Below are 18,657 nucleotides of genomic sequence, written 5' to 3'. Positions count from 1 at the left end.
GTAAGATACTTTATTAAAACATTGGTAGGTTAAGGAAGGTTCATAGAGCCATCATAAGACGTTGATTTGATTTTCATGTAAAATTAAGTTAAATATACATAGAGTTTTTACAGGCTAGGCCTTGGCCCCTGACATTTGTTGTATGACAACGCGACATGGCTGGATGTGATGATTGCGTGAGGCCTCGCCACGATTTCCTGACAGTTTCATTTACTTGTTTAGACATCCAGTCTGCCAAAGTTATTGGTGTGAATTTAGGAACATTATTCAGCACAAAAAGTTATTCAAAATTAATTTTATCACATTTACGCACTGATACTGTCGCAAATTGAAAAATATACCCCTTTTCAAATAGCTTTTTAAACATGAAGGGATAAAGACACCAAGCTGATATTTGGAACATCTGATCATCATATGTAAATTAATTAATGGTGCAAGTTTTAACAACTCGGGTACTTGCCCACAGGGTCAAAGGTCACCATGAAAACGAGGCATTTTTGTGCATTTTTTGTCCCGAATGACATTTTGACCTACGATTACCCCCTAAAATGATAGGTTAAAAGTCCGGAATTTTTTGTGGTGAAACATTTCCAACTATATATTAATAATTTGGTGCATAAAACCCATTTAATAACTGATTTTGGTATTTTAATTGGGTCTAAAAATGGAAGAAAAATTACGAAACCAAATAAGTTAGGGTTGTTTACGAACCAATATTTTCGTAACGGGGTCCGGTATACCAAAAGTCATGTTATATTCCTGTTCTACAGCCAAAAGTTAATCTAGATATCAATTTTCAGTTAATTATCTTTATTCTATTTGAAGATATGGCTAATTGAAAATGCAACTTTACAAATATGTCATAATTGATAGCTAAAAAGGAGTATGACCCTAAAATTTCAAATGGCCGTAACTTCTAAACGACTTGGAATTGGCAAGTAAAATTTTGGGTTTGTTCGTCAGACATGTTGGTGCACATCATATCCGAGTTTCAAGAAAATCTGAGACGGTATACCCAGCCATCCCATTTGTTGAGTTGGCACGGAATGACCTGTATATATATATATATATATATATATTTACTGTATACACACACTATGCAGTACTCAATATCTGTCACCCTATAAACTTTATATCCCTTGTGCATCGTTACATATGTTGGTCGTCATCCATAACTCAATGTTGTATTTTTATATTTTAGTACAACAAACAGGACATTAAATGGACTCCAACTCTATGAGTGGGATACTGGTGTGCATAATAGGATAAGCGTTGGACAAAGGCGACTAAACAGAATTACACATGAACATGTCTACCTCATGCCATCACATCTTATGAAGGTGTACTTGGCAGTTCAGGTATAGTGTATTTATTTTACAATTGTTAGTGATAGATTTTGGGAAAGGGCGTAGTCTCCTCTCTTACCAGCAAGAAACATTTTCTGGAAACTTTAAAATCCCCCACGGGAAATAAGTCTTCTTTAGAATTTTGTGGGTTATCCGTCTTTACACCGAATAAATCCATCCATCCATCCAGCTCTTTTGCGAACTTCATTTCATTATCAAACAATCTATATAATGTGCATTAAATTATATTTATGCCAATTTTATTGCAATAATGTTTCGTAACAATTTATTTAGAATGCGTCTTTGAAAAGCTTATAATTAGTGATGTGCATAGATATTATATTATATTTTCTTTCCGAAGTTGATTGCAAGCTGCAATGAGAATTGTTCGTTTGTTTTTTTTTTTTTCAGGTTTTGAGCTCCTCCATTGCTAACACATTCGCAGCTCAGAGCTGAACAGACACTTATTCAACTCAGACATTTGTAAGAATGATGGATCAGTTTTTTGACTGCATGAATGTTTCCAGACCATTCAGCAAATAAACAAAGCCATCGACAAAATCAGGAAGGATGTAATATACAAAGAGAAAATTAAGCGTATCAAACTTAATGGTCCTAAAGCAACCATCCTAAGGGAGCGTAATCAAGGAACCTCAGACCTGATTGTCTGTGGCATATGCAATGGATTTTTCAGTAAAAACCGGATTTGGCACCACAAGAAAGAAAAAAAATGGAAGTGATTCGAAGAAAGTAGAATCCCTTCTTGTCTCTACCATAGTGACACCAATAAACAACAAGGTGAATTTAAAATTTCAAACAGAAACACAAACATTTTAAATAAATTTCGTAATGATCCTGTTAGTAATTTGTGCAGAACAGATATACCGATAAAACAATTTGGGAAAAAGTTGTGGTCAAAATCTATTAAAAGGGAAAAATCTGTCACAATGAATGAAATGAGACGGTTGGGCCATCTAACTATCACGTTGCGAGAAGTCGCCAATGACAATAGTCTGACTGGTGAAGATTTAGTTAGAAAGGAGCAGCTAAACAACGTAGAATGTGCCTTAGACAAGATAACGAGAAAGGAAGATTGTGGTCTGAAAAGACACCAAGCTGATATTTGGAACATCTGATCATCATATGTAAATTAATTAATGGTGCAAGTTTTAACAACAAGCGTACTTGCCCACAGGGTCAAAGGTCACCATGAAAATGAGGCATTTTTTTGCATTTTTTGTCCCGAATGACCTTTTGACCTACGATTACCCCCTAAAATGATAGGTTAAAAGTCCGGAATTTTTTGTGGTGAAACATTTCCAACTATATATTAATAATTTGGTGCATAAAACCCATTTAATAACTGATTTTGGTATTTTAATTGGGTCTAAAAATGGAAGAAAAATTACGCAACCAAATAAGTTAGGGTTGTTTACGAACCAATATTTTCGTAACGGGGTCCGGTATACCAAAAGTCATGTTATATTCCTGTTCTACAGCCAAAAGTTAGTCTAGATATCAATCAAACACAAACATTTTAAATAAATTTAGTAATGATCCTGTTAGTAATTTGTGCAGAACAGATATACCGATAAAACAATTTGGGAAAAAGTTGTGGTCAAAATCTATTAAAAGGAAAAAATCTGTCACAATGATCAATAGTCTGACTGGTGAAGATTTAGTTAGAAAGGAGCAGCTAAACAACGTAGAATGTGCCTTTAAGATAACGAGAAAGGAAGATTGTGGTCTGAAAGCAGGCTTGAGGCTAGGATTGGGATACTTGTTGAAGAAGTTGGCTAAGATCATGAAGGGGTATAATCTGATGAATAGCAAAAAAGAAGATGCTCAGGAGATGGATAATTTCTTGACAATTCTGGACCTAGAGTGGGACTTCCTTTTTAGTCGAAGTCAAGTCCTTGTCGAAGGAGCAACAGTCCATGCCACTTGAAGAGGACATTAAAGAGATTAAGGATTTTACTGTGTCATCCATAACATTCTCCACGATAACTCCAGGCTGATAAAAGAGTTCGCAAATGAATTGGCCTCACCGGCTTGACACAGATATACAACTCATGTTTGTCCAAAGGTGTCTTCCCCCGATCTTGGAAAAATGCAACTATAATTTCAATTCCAAAGGTACCGAATGCTTCAACAGTTAATGATTTAAGGCCAATATCTTTAACTCTGATTTTTGCTCGAGTTTTTAAATCTTTCCTTGTCAAATGGATTACCAATGACATCAGTGGTGTGATTGATCCAAAACAGTTTGGTAACGTTAAAGGTTCTTCAACCACTCATTACCTTGTTGATATGCTTTGCACATTGTTATCTGAGCTTGATAAACCAGGAAACTTTGGAACGATTTGCACAATTGACTTTTCTAAAGCTTTTGATTATGTTAATCATAACATTGTTTTTTGCAAGTTCATTAGCTTAGGGGTTGTAGATCCATTATACCTGTTCTTACTGATTTTCTTTTTAATAGATCACAGTGTACTAAATTTAAAGGTGTCACTTCTTCTGCTAAATTTATCTCATGTGGTGTGCCTCAGTCGAGAAAGCTTTAGCTCTCAAATTAAAAAGGATCGAAGTTAGAGGCAAAAGAGGGAGAACAGTTTCCATACTGTTGACAAAAGAGATGGTTTCCGACATTGATTTCCTGAATGAAATGCGTACTGGCGTAGGAGTATCTCAGGCAAACCCATATGTTTTTGCAAGACCTTATTTTGGGTCAACATTTCCTGTGAAGATAAGTGAATGCTATAGAAAGTATGCTGAAAATGTCATGCCAAAAATCCTGATTCAATTAGATCTACAAAACTTCGAAAACATGTCACTATTATGTCGCAGCTCTTAAGCTTACAGGACAATGAATTAAGACTTTATTGTATCTTATATGGGTCATGATGTCAGGGTTCATCATGAATTTTATAGGCTCCCGGAGAGTACCCTTCAATAAGCGAAGGTGTCTAAGTTACTAATTATGGTGGAAACTGGTCAGATAAGTGCATACAAAGGGAAATCTTTAAACGAAATCAATATCTCTCTGGAAGCAAGTAGGTTAATTTTTTTTACAAGTTTATTTTTCTAAATTAGACAAAAACCCCCAAAATGTACTTGTATAAAATTTTGAATTAAGTGACATTTATTTTTCAAAACAGATACATTGTAAAAAATATGTGACAACCATTATATAGGACACAGGTTTTCTAAGTATTGTATCTTTTTCACATTAAATTCATGCACACATATGGTAAAACAATGAAAACACTATTTTCGGATGCTGAATGTGGCATTAAGTCACACTTCTTAGCTGAATATAGTGAAACATGTAATATCAAAGCAATTGATCCAACAAATATCATTAAAAAATGTATCAGACTAAGATCCAATAACAGAAATGTGTTGTTTGAAATGAAATGCAAATTTTACGATGATTGAGATATTAAACATAGTCTGATAAACAGGAAATTTTGAGAATGTGTTCTTTGAAGAATTTCATCTAAATGTGTGTGTTTACATGTAACCAGCTAACCAAATTGTAGGCGAAAATTTATTTTTTTTAAATCAGTGCAACAACAAAGACACAACAAACGGAAATCAAAGAGCCACTTTACTATGAAGGGCGCACTCACTCTCGCTTATCTTGGCGGTTACAACGAGAAATTTATTCAGTGCGATAACAGACATAACAAACGGAAATCAAGTCACTTTACTCTAGAGGGCACACTCACTCTCATTGTCTTGGAGAGTACAACAACAAATTGGAACTTCGGCGTGTATTTTCAACAAAATAATAATTGTTTTGTATACTAAATTATAAAAACACTGAATTTATTTTCAACATAATATTGCATTTGTACTAATTATTTATTAGGGCAAATATACATTAAAACATGATATTACAAATTATGTTTTGCCCTAGTACCTGACGTGTTATCAAATTGAATACTTAGTACTTTTTCAACATGAGGCAAAAGTCCCTGTTAGCAGAAATGGTCTACTGTATAGTGAGCTGTCTGATAGTTTAGAGTGAGCTGTCAAATGGTCCAGAGGGAGCTGTTAGCAGCTCCATAAACTTAACTTTAATTGGTTTTAAGAATGTCCATTGGGAGTTAAGAAGAGAGTCCTGGCCAGCAACATAGCCTTTGGAATGTAAACAAGAAACCCATTACAATCATTAGGTACGTTCACATAAGCTATCGTGATAAACTTATCATGATCTATTCATCATGATAACTTTAGCATTTCGATCTCATGAATTAATTTATCACGATAAACTAGGTTACTCATGATGCATCAACGTGCTCCAGTAGATCACGATAAGGTGATTAAGCTGAGCACGTTACTTTATTCTGGTAGGTTCACATAAAGTGACTGGCTTGATCATGATCCACTAGATCACGTTAAATTCTGAATGTGAACCTAGCTACTCACTTCATCTCATGGGCTTCAGTAGCAATAAATAATTTAAGAACCCATCCCTATTCAACAAAACCAGCAGGATTTATAACCCCGGTTTTTCCAAAAGGTGGGTGACATGGACCAGTTCTGTTAACGGCTAAAATTGCAGCATGATTGAAAAAAAAATCGCAAGTAATTTGATGGGAATCGAAACCACAACCTCCAGATAACTAACCAAGAGTCTTAACCACTAGACACATAGTAGTGATGAATCCTGTCTCCAAATAGCATGTTACTGCAATTAACATAACATTATAGAAACGACAACACATTAAATAAAAATATTTATTGCCAATACAGTAAATGTTTTTTACAATAATTCAGTAAATGGTTTGTCCAACATTCAACTAATAAAATGACTACACTCATTACATAAAAAACACGTCGTATAGGCCTTATTTTCTCATTTTAAACTAATATTTGCATTAACATAGCATGCTAAAATAGAATTCAGAAAAAAAAAAAAAAGTAAAAACGTTCGTTAGGCACTTCGTGGTCGGGTTGCTCGTACCGCTTTACGAAATTATTACTATACTGTATTATAGAGGACGCGACATTATCGACCGACCTACGACTTTGTTGATCAGCAGATGAGCTATAGTATAACAGTTTCAAAAAAAAAAAAAAAACCACCGCGTTTTGCTGAAGCATTACTATACTAAAGAGGGCGCGACAATATCGACGACTTTCTTGACAGGATGAGCTACAGTAACAGTAAAAAGTTGTAACTGCTTTGTAGTAGTATCCAGTATTATACAACCAAAATTGTCATTGTTTCTAATCTTGTTTCTAATCTAATAACGTTTTTAATATAAACATTTTATTAAACTATACTACTTTCAACAAGACTTTCCATCACTTTCTTTAAAGCAACCTAATTAGAAATCACATCAGATTTAAAGCTAAGATAAAATCAATGGAATTTAATATGATTTTAAAATAGAAATTGCAATTTCCAAGTGAAGTGCTGCGAAGTACACTACATGGATTCACTTTGTTGCACAACATGATGGTTGCTTTGATAAATTTAACATTCCCTTTCAAGTGCTTATAATTTATATAAAAACATCAATTAAAAAATCAATTCCTTTTCAACACATTTATTCCCTTGCTCTATGCTTTCTACTGTAATCAGACAATATCACAATAAATCAAATAATGTGCTTTTATAGGCCTAAATAATTTTTTTCTTTTTATGAACAGAGAAGAAAATGAAGAGAAATTCACTGAATATTTCAAGGATGCAATAGTATGTGGCGTTGCCCCAAAAATGCAAACGTGTAAAGAAGTGCAAACAAAAAATTCCATATTGAATACTCGCACTTGGCAGAATATCAGGGAATTTTGTGGTTGCTGAGTGAAAAGGAAGTTAAGGAAAATGTCTAAACAACAAAAGTAATCCAAAATCTATGGTGTTGGTGCTTTCGACATCTAAGAAAATCCCTATGCTAAAAAAACATTTTTTCATCAATTGCCTCTGTTAGATTTTCTATTATAAGCGTTCATGACTGGTCGAACAGTTTTTACAGAATCTAAATTGTGTATCGTATTATTTTTACTACATTCAAGTATGATAATGTTTGGTCATAATACTCCTTCATCATGGAGAGACAGGGCAACATCGATATTGGTGTGTAATTTTGTATGTTATTATGTTCCCCTTTACAAATACGGTAGGTGTTTTTTGATATTTTTAGCTCACATTGAAATATACCAGTCACCAGCAAAACATTTATAATGTGGGATAGGTTTTGCAAGAGTATCAGAATAGAGTTTTATATTGTGCACCTAATGTCCTGCAGATTTGATGATGTGTAGTTTATCAATATATTTCTTTATATCTGTCTTTGACACAGGTTTTACCATGGAGGTATAAAATATTGTATACCTCCATGGTTTTAAAAACAGAACAACATTGCTTATTTTGACAGAAATACAGTTTTGGTACTATATTAGTTTGTTCCTTATTTTTAAGTAATCTTTTGCCTATGTTAACAAATATATTGTTAAAAGCCTCAGCTTTTGGTGTACTACATAATATATTTGTATTATTGGATATAACGTTTCCATTGCCATGACAATTGGATAGTTGTCATTATTAAATTGGTTTAATAATGACATTGATTACAGTAGCTTATATAATGAAGTTGATTTCATAGAAGAAATTTAAAAAAATGTCATATGTAACTAAAATTTTGTTTCTTTCACTCAACAGATTAAATAATCTGATTTGATCCCACTAGTTACATTAGTTTGTCATTTGCTGTATCTCCCTTAGCATTGCTGGATACTTTTTAGCAGTACATGTTTATTTATTTATTTTTTTTGGAGGTGACTTTTTGTTTTTAAATCCAAATAAGCCATGATGCTTTAGCTTTAGATGCAGGTAAATATAGGTACTTTTCATATGCCCTACATTGTCCTCATGGTGTCATAATCATCGTTAGCGTTGTCGTATTTATGGAGTGTGTCATCTTCACTGCAATGCATCACAAATCAAATAAAATCCTCTTTGTCATCATCGGTATCATCATCACAAGGGCTTTAAGGGCTTTGTATTGTACTAGTATTGTTTTCAAAACAACATTTTAGGACATTTTATTCGAGAAAAAGCCAATTGAATGAGCTAATTTACAAAATGATTTAAAACCCAATGACTGGTAGAAGCGGAGAAAATGGGATTCAAACACAGTGGTTATAAATGAATGGTGCACCAGTGCATCTACTGTATGGCCTGCTAAGGGTTTAAACAATTATAATTAATTAACCATCACAAGAAACTGCTCTCGCTGAGTAAAGTAAGAGCAAGTAAGGTCACATGGTCAGTACCAGCTAATCATCTAGAATTGTTTGACAGTTGAATTACTGTATTACTACAAAAAAAAATTAAATGAGAATGTTTGTATAAGTTGCATATATTGGCAATGGTTTAGTATAAAGCCATGTAACTAGAAATTGCAAATTGCAAGTGAAGTGCTGCGAAGTACAACTGCATATACTGTAAATGTTCTTCGAACAAAATTATTTATGCGAGTCAAGTGAAAATAATGAATAATAAAAATATAACAATATGAAACACGACCCACTGTCTATATTAGAACACTTCTCATTGGGTAACAAAGTCGTAATTTTTCATTTTTGTCTACAGTGGTGAATTATGGTTTAGGTTTTTTTTTAATAAAGTTTCAAAAATTTCTATGTATGTGAAAAATGTAGTTACCAAAGGTTACAATTTTTTATTTTTGAAGACTGCATGGTCTTGGAAGTGTACATTTTTTTACGGGGCAAGTTTCCAAGGGCGGGTTTTCTAGGGGCGAGTTGACTGCCAAAGAGTGTTGCCAAAGTGCGAGCCAGCGTGTTATTTGATCACAAATACGAGACATCGCAAGTGTGAGCCAGCGAGCCATGACGTCATGACAATAGATACGAGACGTTAACAAGTTGTGCGAGGTATCGGCTGAGATTTGTGGAGTACAATTCAAAAAACTACAGGCCTAATAATGAATTATTGTGATGTTAAATAGACAAGGTTAGCCATCAAGGAGCGACATTGTTTTTCATTGGGACCTTCGTCCCTTCAAGGCTAGGCCTATACCATCCTAGCTAGTCTAGGCCTAGAGTAGGATAAGGCTAGCGCGACATGCAGACGTTGGTACGTGTTGTTTAGTCTATAAACGTCACCTTAAGTAATTTATTTTACCCGGCAGAACGAAAGAAGGAAACTCCGCTTTTCAGTCGTCTTAAGCCCTTGTTTTTTGACAAACAATGACTTTTCAGAGGTCAAATTGCAGTCAAGAATATGAATTGGCTGCTTCGCACCAATGATATTGAAAAGATGTATAGAAATATTACTGTAGATATCACAATGGTACCCCTAACAGAATGTTACAAATTATACAAGAACAAAGTACATATAAAGGTACATTATTGTAAGAGAGAATATACTGTACAACTTTCCTACAAAATCATTTGTATGATAATATCAGAAAAACATGGATAAATAAAATTATTTAAAAAAAAAGACTAAACTTGATTGTATTGTATTCGGGATTGTATTGTATTTGGTTTGAATATTACCTTAAAAACACAATTTTGTATACTGTATGACAGGCCTGAGCTTGTATCTTTTTTATTATTATTATTCATGGTATATTTTATTCAAAACGATACAAAAAGGAGAGAGTAATTGACAAAAAAATCAAGTGAATTGTAGCCAAGGCTAAATTGCTCACAATTTACAATCAATTAAAAATTAAGAAAAAGGCATTAAAAATTCACAAACATTTAAAAATTTTAAAGAGAATATAAAAATATAGCATATATTGAGAGAAAAAAAAGTGATTACAATAAAGACAACAGGATAAAAATACAAATTTACAAACTCGTGTAAAAATCAATTAAATAAATATTGCAATAATTGTAAATAAAAATTACCATAAAATTGAGTGATCAGGATGAGTAGGACTAATCAAATAACAAATTTGCTTTGCTTTTAGGAATCATGATATTGTTGCTTCGTCTCAAATTAAATCTTTTCTGGACATCAAGTTAATTATTATTGTTATTGTTATAATTAATCGTTATATTAATCGTTATTAATTGTTATATTATTCGAATTGAGTAATCTTGTGAAGTACGGGATAGGACTATTCTTATATCTATTCGTTTCGCTTTTAGGTATCGTGATTTTATTGCTTCGTCTCAAATTATATCTTTCCTGTACAATTCTCTCTTCAGAAAGCCACTGTCGAAATTCTGGGTGATTGTACAGTTGTTTGGCAAATCTTTTGCATATCATAACTCGGCGATCGGCAAGTTTTCAAGTTTAACTATAGCAAGTGCTTGGTCGTAATTAGTATATGATTATACGAATCGCTCGTGTCTGGAGACTTTCTAAATCGTTTGACTGTTGGACAGTTAAGCTGCAGTACCAGACGGGTGCGGCATACTCGAGTACCGATCTAATATATCCTTTATAGATTGTTACCAGGTCATCAAATGGCAAATTGAATTTTTTCAATGATTTAGCATGAACAACTTGCCATTAGCACGGGTGATCTCACTGCTTATGTGCTCGTTATACTTAAGGTTTCTGCTTAATAAAATCCCTAGTAGTCTGATGTTATTTACTTGCCGCAGATGTTGATTTTGAAGCGGTAGTATATTGAAAGGTGGATCCTTCATAAAAGATACTTGCATGTGTGTGCACTAGCATTAAGCCGCATTCAGTTTGCTACTGACGAATCGTTGCGGTCGGTTAGATGTTCTTGAATTGATAATTGAGTATGTCTACCGATTCCATTAGAAACAATTGTCAAATCATCAACATACTTAAGAACAAGAGGAGGTTTTGTGTCAGTTTGTTATCAGATCTCCACCTGCCAAGTGAAAAAAAGTAAAGGAGTTTATCCATAACATAAGCCTATAGAGTCCCTTCTAGAGATGCTATCCAGCTGTGGGTTAAAATACTCAAGATGTGGTCTTCATCCTTAACATTATACATTAGTGTCTCTTCGAGAGATGTTGTCCTGTGGGTTAAAAGTCACCATGACGGTAGGGCACATTATCTGTCACATGTTTGTACACTGAGAGAACTAGGGCTGTATGATACCCATATTATAAATGTATAATATATCAGCCTCAAATGTGTAGCTTTAACATAAATATGTGCAGGCCGATAGTTGTGCACAATGAAGTACAATCTAAAAGGCAGTGTACACTGCTCACATGCTATTAGCAACTATCGCAATGTTGAAATAACTGTTAAACACACAATTACTGGATAAAATTTGATTGTACAGTATTGCCTCTGAAATCCACTCTTAAGGTAAATGCTGTAGCCATTTTGCAAGACTATCCTTCAATATATGAACTGCATGTGTACATCACAGATCTTCGCTATTCAATAAAGATGGACAAATTGATCGTTTGTTAAGTAAGCCTTTCCTACATGGTAGATATTTTAACAGAATTAGTGTAAATGTATTGTAAACATTGTTAAAATATTGATGCATATCACGTGAATAAAAAAGCAAACTGATCAATTTGCAAGTCTTGGTTCCCATTTAATTTATTGCATTGATTGATATAAGGACAGATAGTGTTATTCATCAATAGTGATGATGACATTGTTGTGTAATGTTAGACTGTGTTCCAATTTGGTATCATTTGTGTACGATATTAACATGCCTTTAAAATTAACTGTACTAAATTAAGTGAATTAGTTGAGTGTGATCTGCTGTAACATCACTTAGCAGGGAGACATTTGAGTCTAAATGTTTAACCAATATTAAGCTACTATCAGTATTTACCATTTACTGTAAATGATGTTTCACAGAATATCACCAGTACAACAATTATTACAAATTACAGTCAACCAATTGCATATCGACAGCAATGAAAAGACACTTTATTAACATTGTTTTACTATAAGAGCATCATTTATAATTGCTTTATACACCTGGATAGATAGAGAGAGAGAGAGAGATACAAGCCAAGATCTAGTGTCTTCACTAAATAATGTGCAGTACTTCTTTTTGATAAGCTGATGTAAAATGTTTAAATATTTTCATTCATATCATGGGCTGTAATTTCAGGACTGGCATTAGTCTGTGTAGATTTGGAGCAAAACTTATAAACACAGTCCTAAGTAAGTGATAGTAGGATCATAACACTTAACACAGGCATCTTTTTGGTTTACAGTTCAATGTTCTGATCCAAATATAAACAAGGTTGATATCAGTAGAAGTTTCTGGGTGTTCTTTCATTTAACCAACTGCATTTACTCTCCTTTTAGGGACCAGGTCTGCCAGGGTATAATGGTTTCTGTAAATAATAAATAAACAAAAATTATTTCTTGATAGCCACATTATACTAATGTCCTTGTAAATTATTAGCACTCTTCAGTAATTTTTGAAGAACATCCCATTAAAGTAACTGAACCACAATAGTCTGGTAGTGTTTTGTGTCTGCTTTCAGTAGGTCATGCATACTGTACAACATTTGGATACATATATTATTAAAAAAAAAAAAACTATCTACAGTAACTAGGCAACAAAGAGCAACTTTTAAACAGAAAATTATTTTTTAAAATCTGTGAGATTGAGTTAATAAAATGTTCTTTGGTTATTAAAATTAACATATTCACAGCACATAGTCAAACAAGCAAAATAAGTTTTTGATATTTAACTTACATTATCATATCCCATGCTGATGAGGTCCCCTTGATGACTGGGCTCTGTCAATGAAATAAAGGAGATCAAAGCTGTAAAACAAACCATATTTTAACATTTAGAATTATTACTTAATAAAATAATACAGTAATTATAATCATCATCATTTTTCCTCATATAAAAACTATTTATTCCATCAAATGGTTCAGAAAAACGGTTAAATTTTAAATTACAGTTTGAGAATAGAAAAGGGGATAATAGAGGGCCACCACTCACTGGCATACACCAGTCTCTTGCACCACTTTTTTAGGGTGGTGTACAGTGAGAAATTCAATCAATCAATCAAGTGCCTAGGGCTAGCTAGTAGGCATACTAGTAATAGTGTAGGCCCTCTTTCTAGACGTCATGTTATTCAGTAGCATACTCCACTGACTCTAGGCCCGTGTAAATTTGTTATCTGCTACGCTGTCGTTGGCCCCTTTTTCTTGTTAATGTTACAGTAGTGTTATCCGATTAGCTAGCCTACCCTAGGCTAGATACTTAGCTACTTTAGACGGCCTAGGCCTCGTAGTAGTCTGGGACCCGGTGTACCCTACAGGCTAGCTAGGCCTAACGTAACATATACAGTAGGCCCTATACGATCTATAGGCCCCTAATTCCTATCGTTATTAATATTCTGTCTTAAATACACGAAATATACTTATCTTGGATTGTGATAAAATATAGGTTGAAGACTGACGACATTATGCAGCTGCTACTGTCGAAAAAAAACCCCTGTTGTTCTCAGCAACTACTGCGTTGAAAACTAAACTACGCATTGCATCTCTAAACTTCGCGGTACCCAACTTCGCAAATGCCACCCCAGTAATAGCGCCGACAATAGAGGGCGACACTCAAAAATGCTCTCTTGGATAGGTCTATAGCTGTACCCTTACTAGGCCAAGTGAAAAAAAAAAATAGTTTCTCGTCCCCGCCCGCATGCTATTTTCAGGCCGCTTGGTTTTTTTATTTTTTATATATATATTCAATTTTCAATCAAAAATTGATCGCATAGTTTGTCTTAGTTTACCTCATTTTCGTCATTTCAACTGTTTACTGATCGTGAAGACAGCGATGAGTATGATAAAAATGTTGGCAGCTACCAATTTTTTTTAAATATCGGTGGTCCGATAGGGATATATTATCAATACATGCCTACTGCAAATTGGACCACCAGTTTCAATAATTAGCGTATCCTCTGTAAAATATATCCTCTGCAAGCTATTGGCGTGATAAATAACAAAAAGAAACAAGCGTAGCGCGTGAAGAAAAGCGTTTTGATTTTATTCACTGTATTTGTTTCTAATCTTTGCTCTATGTTCAAGTTGCTTCTTTTTTAATAGTTTTGCAATGGTATTTCGTATGTGTGTGCATGTGCACACACTGATCCGCCATCTAAATTTTTAAAGCCGTACTTTGGTCGTTCTGTAAATGAGACGAGTTTGACATTGGCAGATGTGTTCAATTAATACAGTAGGCGGGCCACTTTGATGGCAAAGGCCCAATGGCAATAGCCGACAAATACACGAAAGTGCGAGTATTGGTTGGTTGTACAATAACTCTAGGCCTAGGCCTAGTTATACTACTGTATTTAAAAATGTACATAATTCGAGTTGCATTGCTGAAATACAACTCGAAACCAAACGGCCAAAATTTATTTTTGAACATTGAACTATGCTTGACATTCTAAATGCCTACATGATTTTTTTATTTACATTTGTAGTCTAGGGTGTATATACAATATTTAGGTGTTTATTATTTAAATATTTGTTTTGTTTTGGTTGTTCTAGCATGATTTTTAAACTATCACAACATAATTAAAATTACATAGATAGCATGCTTTTTTTTATTTCGCCCCCCCTTTTATTTTTGTTTCTAAAGAAAAAAAAAAAAAAAAAAAAACTGCCCTCATCCTCTTAAAAAAAAAAATTAGGACAATAAACTACTCTTTTTTTTACTTGGCCTTATGTGTATAGCTATGTATAACATATCAGCCTCAAATGTGTAGCTTTAACACGTGTAGGCCGATAGTTGAGGATGTCCTCAAATCTATAGCTTTTCCCTTATGTGTATAGTTCGCTATGTACATGTCTACACCCTACCATACCATAATTATGAGTATGCTATGTGTATAATATGTGAGAACATGTCCATTAACTTTCCTATAAAATCAAGAGAATAATATCAGAGGAACATGGAGAACTAAAATTGTAAAAAAAGAGAGTAACGTATTGTATTTGCTTTGAGTATTATGTTAAACACACAACTTTGCATTAAAGATATCTCTAAAGTTATACTGTTCTGTACACCTAAAGCAAAGATTATAGAGCGCCGCGCAGCGGCGCAAGATAGATAACTGCGATCGAAAAAGTGAAATCGCCATGGGCGCCATGCGAGCAAGCAAATATGAACCAGACAGTATGAGGGAATACCCGGAAGTCAATGTAAACAACCGGCTTTCGTAATGTCGGGCTGTCATTGCTCAGCTATAAATTGCTCGAATCGGCAAAAAAATTGCCCCGACCTGTCATTCTTTAGGTTTCCGAAGGATGGAAAGAGGTAAGAAGGTCCACTTGTCGTTAAAAAACAATAATAATGAAATAATAGCTGTGAAAAAGTAAATTGTTTATTGGATACTACTAATGGTATTGGTAGGCCTAGCTTTAGCGTAATTCAGTACAGCCAGCACTCACTGCAGCAGAGGTAGGTTAGGCCTAGCCTTTGTATGCACCGTGTGGCTGGCCATCTCTAGGTTTTGATTAGGTCTCTAGAGGCCTAGGCATATCAGGAAATTTTTCTAAATTTGTTTTTATAGAAGTCAAGAATGGGTCCAAAATATAAGAAGAGATGACTTAAGGAAGAGATCTCCTGAATATTTATACAGCAATTGTTGAGTGTGTTCAAATCATTTTGAAAACCATCAGTTCAACAACAGACAATTAAATAGTCTCAAGCACGATGCTATTCCAAATGTTTTTTGCATTCCAAATCCACCTAGAAAATTGGCACAACTAATAATGCCAGCCCTTTCATCAAATTGTGCACCAGATAACGATAGGTTTGTGCTGACCTTATCCTCTCTGGAACAGAGAGATAAGCCAGTCAACCATTCAAGAGTACCGCAAACTGTTAACACCCGCCACCGCTTGCCAATGAATTCTGTCCAAAGCCTCCCTGAGGAAAACACCATGGCCTATATTGCTGGCTACCTGTGTAGAAAGGTTCTTCTCAGTCATGAGGTAGTTGCTCCTTGCAAACAGTGTCAATCAACCTTGCTGGCTTCTGATGCAACATGTAATGACCCTTCGCTTCTCTTCACTCACTACAAGGCATATGATACCACTAAGAATGATTTTGGTGCTCTGAAAGTTAATTAACTTTTGCTTAATGTGTGAAAACATTTTCAAAAGAAAATTTAATGACACCAACTTGTTCTGTAACAACATAAGTTACTCAATTCTATGTGCCATCAAACAAGAAAGTTGTTACAGTGCCTTAAAAGTTTGCGATGACAAAGTCAGAGACAAACTTGTAGCCATCTATGTCAGTATGCGCATACATTATGCACAAGTTCAAGAATAGACAATTAAAAGCTGATGCTTTAAACAAGAGAAGGAAAAACAGAAAGGTGAACAAAGTAACCCATTGTAGTACTGTGTAATTTGCTAATTGGGACAGAAAGTTCCTGGAAACGGTTTTATCATTATGGGATGTAGAAAGGGCACATGTGAGGGGGTACAATAAATGGACAGAGAGATATTAACAGTACTGGTGTATACGAGTCTCATTTATTTGCCATTATATTACACTTACAATTCAACCTCAAGCATCACATTGGCGACGAGACCATGGATTCATTACTGCGGAATGGTCCAGAGGACAGCCAGGAATTTGACAGGTACACTGCACGATTGGAAAATTTTTTCAAGGCGATGGCCATTACCGATGCTGCACGACAGAGAGCACTTCTCCTCCATTACGGGGGTGAGGCCCTCTACGACATTTTCCAAACATTAGCTAACTCTGGAGACACTTATGATGCCGCCAAAACAGCGCTCAAAACTTACTTTGAGCCCAAGAAAAACGTACCTTTTGCAATTTACACATTCCGGCAACTACAACAGGGACCTAATGAGTCCATTGATGCGTTCGTTACCAGGCTACGTCGCGCTGCAAAGCCGTGTTCATGTGATAATGAGATTAAGTTGCAAATTATTCAGCATTGTTCTTCTCCAAAACTACGACGGGCAGCTTTGAGGGACCCCACACACACGCTTGATAAAATACTAACATACGCACGTTCGTTGGAAGCCTCAGACAGCCATGCAAATGAAATTGAAGGTAAACAACAACAAACACATACTTTGACTAGTAGTAGTAGCACACATAGTATGCCTGCTCCTACTGCTACAATACCAGCTAGGCCTAAGCCTAAACAGAATAAGGCTTTCCTCCCTAATCATAGGAGGCCCAAGTCAGCTCCCACGGCAGCATACTGTTATAGATGTGGGAAGCAAAATCATTTTGCATGTGTGTGTGTCGCTCCAAATCTTTCAAACAGAAGAAAGTGGTCCGTGCTATTGCCAGCACTCCACAACCAGCGAATGATGCTAGGTTGAATTATACCTCTGCAGATTCCGAAGATGAATATTCTTTTGGACTAAGTAGCGATGTCAATTCTGTTCAATTTGCAAAAGCCAAGCCACCGAAGGTGATGTTAAAGGTCAATGACATTAACCTAGATATGCTAGTTGATAGTGGATCATCTGTAAACATTGTAAATAGTGACATAGCAGCCAAACTTCATGTACCAATTACAAGGTCAGCTGCAACCGCTTATCCATATGCTTCATCTACTCCACTCAAAGTTCTAGGTGAATTTACCACTACTGTTGAATCTGGCAAGAAGATTGTGCTCGCTAAGTTTTTAGTCGTTAATAATGGACAAAGTCCACTTGTCAGCTACCCCACAGCTGCTGATCTAAGCATTATCGACATAACCTGCGGACTTGACGAGTCTGGCAGTCTAAACCTTCATAAACAGTTTCCGAAGGTCTTCACAGGGCTTGGTAAAATGAAAGGCACGCAAGTAAAGCTCGCCATTGATCCAGAAGTGCACCCTGTTAACCAGTCTCATCGACGAATACCTTTTCATCGCCGTAAAGCAGTTGACGAATGTGTTGAACAGTTGCTGCGCGACGATGTTATTGAGAAGGCGCCAGGCCCACATACCTGGATAAACCCAGTAGTTCTTGTACCTAAAAGCAGTGGAAAGTTACGTCTCTGCATAGATATGCGAGAAGCTAATAAAGCGATTGGTAGACACAGATTTGTTACGCCAACCCTGGATGACATCATAACCAAAATGAATGGTGCTAAAATTTTCAGCAAGTTAGACATGAATAGTGGCTACCAACAGCTTGAACTGCACCCAGACTCGCGTTCTATCAGCACTTTTTCAACACACAGCGGACTTTATAGATATAAACGTCTAATTTTTGGAGTAAACACTGCACATGAACTGTTTAATGAGACTGTACGATCTCTGTTAAGTGACATACCAAATCAGATTAATATTAGTGATGATATTATTGTTTTTGGTAGTACTATTGCAGAACATGATAATGCTTTAAGGG

Source organism: Anneissia japonica, unplaced genomic scaffold, assembly GCF_011630105.1.
Source record: "Anneissia japonica isolate Jap-2015-1 unplaced genomic scaffold, ASM1163010v1 scaffold287955_len215512_cov160, whole genome shotgun sequence".
In the NCBI taxonomy this organism is placed as follows: Eukaryota; Metazoa; Echinodermata; class Crinoidea; order Comatulida; family Comatulidae; genus Anneissia; species Anneissia japonica.
The sequence above is the reverse complement of the archived record's forward strand: the minus strand, read 5'-3'. Positions refer to the sequence as shown.